At 33.4% G+C, this 3319-nt stretch overlaps 1 non-coding gene across 1 annotated transcript; it reads right to left on the bottom strand.

The window, feature by feature from the left end:
• Positions 1-1820: 1820 nt before the first annotated feature.
• Positions 1821-1955, bottom strand: LOC111763740 (small nucleolar RNA SNORA70). The gene has a single exon (XR_002796545.2). It is a non-coding gene; the product is annotated as a small nucleolar RNA SNORA70 (small nucleolar RNA).
• Positions 1956-3319: the final 1364 nt, after the last annotated feature.

Here is a 3319-nt window from a genome sequence, read left to right as displayed (position 1 = left end):
GGTGGGATGGTGTATGGAATCCTGCATATTATGCATAATCGTTCTGTAAATTCACAACTTCTCTAAAAAAAAAAAGGCAAAATTTTTTTCTTCATGAATCATGATATAATGGGTATCTTACTATCAAGGGCAATTTAGATTTGATTAAATGTGGTAATTTATATGTAATAAAAGATGTACTTTAGAAAAATATTTTAATAAATTCCAAAATATATATTTAAATATTTTAATGTGAATTTTAATTATTCAAATCTAGAGATTACTGCACATTTATAAGGGATCAAAAGTCTGATACTTTATATAAAACATTTTGTATATGTGATGTGTATTTTTCTGCATGGCCAGAAGTTTTTATTCAATTCTGAGTAAGTACCATAATTCAAAAAGTTAAAAACTTCTATAAATACTCATAAATTAATATTTTTTTAAAAATCCAATGATGACCATATAGTAGATGATAAGTATTTACACTAAAATAATTTATATAGATAGAATTCTTCCTTTTTAATTCTACATTACCATCCTAATTTTTCACTGCTTAACAGAGATAAGTCCACCTAGATTTATAGTACTTGAATATGTTATGGTCACATTCACAATGTAGAAAGTAAAATTTGCCAATCATTTCATGCCTCAGAATTCCCTTCTCTTAACAATTTAATGTCTAGAATACTTTTTTCTTTATGGTCTTAATAAGTTCATTTTACTTTAAAATGAAAAAAGTGTGTCCAATAATGATTTTTATTTCTGTGAATTCACCAACATGAAAAAAATCCTCTTTCAAGAAAAGATGCTGCATTGACAAGTGGGAGACATGGAATCTAGTCTTCTAGCATTAACTTTTGTTTTTTTGTTTAATATACTTTGTATTTCAAGTATTCAATTTTATCATATCTCAAAGTATTTAGTTAAATAATCTCTGAAGTGCTTTTCAAGTTTAAAAATTTTTAATTTTATTTGCTCAAACAAACTGGTTGGTTGAATTATGACAAAAGTGCTTTCATTATCCAAAGCAAGTAATTTTCTTTCTTTTTTTTCTTCTCTTTTTAGATAATGATTATTCAATAGCCCATACTCAACTCCATCTGTGTTTCAACATATAGGTCACAAGTCTAAAGAATTCAGAGTAAATGAGAAAGTGAATATCAGGACTTTATGTTAGATAGTTTTATACCTCAACCCTATTTATTTATAAATCTCTTCTTCAGTCTTTCAGTTGTGAAAGATTTGGTGAGAGGCCTGTATTGACTGGGAATAGAGTTATTAAGTAAATCTGCAAATTCAGTAGGTGTACTTTGCTGCAGGTAGTCATGACAATCACAGTTGGCAGGGGACAAGTTGATGGATGTAGACTGACTTGCCCACTTAACTTTTTATTTTTTTAAATTATTATTTATATTTTTATTAATTTTATTTTTTTTTATTTTTGATGGCTAGGAAGTCATTTATTGAAGGGCACAGGTTGAGTGAGGGCAGTGCTGGCAAAGCCCTCACGAGTGCAAGGCCTGCCACTTGTTCACTGGGCATGTATTTCACCCCACAGCCATCCGGGATGAGGCACTTTTCTGCCACCACGTCTTTGAAACATCAGCTTTGAACTTGGTGAAACCCCACTTCTTGGAGATGTGGATTTTCTGGTGGCCAGAGAACTTGAACTTGGCCCTGTGCAGCTCCTCAATCACATGCTCTGTGTTCTGAAGCTTGGTGTGGATGGACATGATGACTTGGCTAATGTGGACCTGGGCCACCATTTCCTGAGGCTTTCTGGAGCCTAAATTGGGGATGGCACAAGGTCACAAGTAGGACCATCAACAGACAAGGGCTGTCTTCAAGGTCCCTTAGGGCAACCCATACAAGCAACAGGCCATGTACACTACCAAGGAGGCTGCTGTCTGCAGCCACTTCACATCGGGTCCCCATGGGGAGAACGGGACAATCAGCGTAATTGGCTTCAGACCCACTTATTTTTAAAGATACTCAAATCCAAATGAAAAATCTATAACAATTGGAAGCTACTGGTGGTGGCATTGGAAGCGGAAGCAAGTGGATTTGTAACATAATTTGGGGGAACAAAGGAAAGTGTTGGCCAGTTACTGACCTGAGACTTGACATCTAGAGATTCACTAGATAAGGCATTGATTCCTAGAATACTTATTCTCTAACCTCTTCAAGACTTGCCTACTTGCTGTCTATTTGTTAATCTGAATTGAAATACCATTTAATTATACCAAGATGCTCTTTACAATGAGTAGAACATAACAGCATTAGTAATTTGGATTTGCCTCTGGCAAAAAGCCTGGTAAACTGGGGCCATTTGGGGGAATATTGTGGGGAACAGGATTTGGGAGAACACTTGATCAGTTAGTAACTGAGTGGAGAAGTTATAGACATATTAGGTGGTAGTAGGGTTGGATGAAGAGGGCAGTATGTAAAAGGAAATAGGAACTAATAGGCAAGCCCTCTGAAAACAAAGTTTAATTTTTTGAGTTTTATTCCTTTGAAATTTACTTTTCCCAGGAAGGTGGCCCCCAATTAAAATTTCCTAAGGAAACTGGGTTAATTCAAAGTATGGATGCTCTAACCTGAGATGCTTTGAATTTATTTATTCAATTTAAGGTGTTTGCTCAATGCATATGTTATTTTAGGGTTATGATGCCAGATGTTCCTTGTACAGAATGTTGGCAATGAAATTCTTCACATATTTATCTTTCAATTTCTATCTGGGAGGCTTTTGACTGAATGCCACATCACTGAAATTAAAATAAATACACAATCCAACTTTTAAGTTAAAATTTGATAACTTCTTTTTACATAGATATACTTCTCAATTTTAATATCATTAAGATAGTTTGCAGTTTTCTCAATTTTTGCTGATTCTATCTTGCCCTCAATTATATCCTGTGAAACAAAACAAAAAATATATAATTACAGTCTTCTTGGTAGGCTACTGACTATTTTGTGTTAAGAATAGCTCTATGTTGGCAGGAATAACATGGCAGCAGTGGTCCAATTTCTTCTATTCCTTATAATCCACTAGGTGCCTGATCAGTTACAATCTTCCATTTACTAGCTCTCTGGCTGTATTCCACCATTGCTTGCATACTTTTTAAATTCATTTTTTAGTTCATTTCTATTTCATTAAGTGACAAATGAAACAGACTGTGTCTGGTTGACTCTTTAGCCTGCATACATTCAGTTTAGCTATTTTAATATATTGTTATAGAATTGATTTTAACTTTTTTGTAGGTTCAGAGAAGAAAGACTTTTTTTAAACAATCATGTTCTTTTTTATTTTTCATTTATTTATTTATTTATTTTC

This window comes from Dasypus novemcinctus, chromosome 1, assembly GCF_030445035.2.
Source record: "Dasypus novemcinctus isolate mDasNov1 chromosome 1, mDasNov1.1.hap2, whole genome shotgun sequence".
Classification (NCBI taxonomy): domain Eukaryota; kingdom Metazoa; phylum Chordata; class Mammalia; order Cingulata; family Dasypodidae; genus Dasypus; species Dasypus novemcinctus.
Note: the sequence above shows the minus strand (reverse complement) of the source record. Positions and strands in the feature narration are given on the sequence as shown.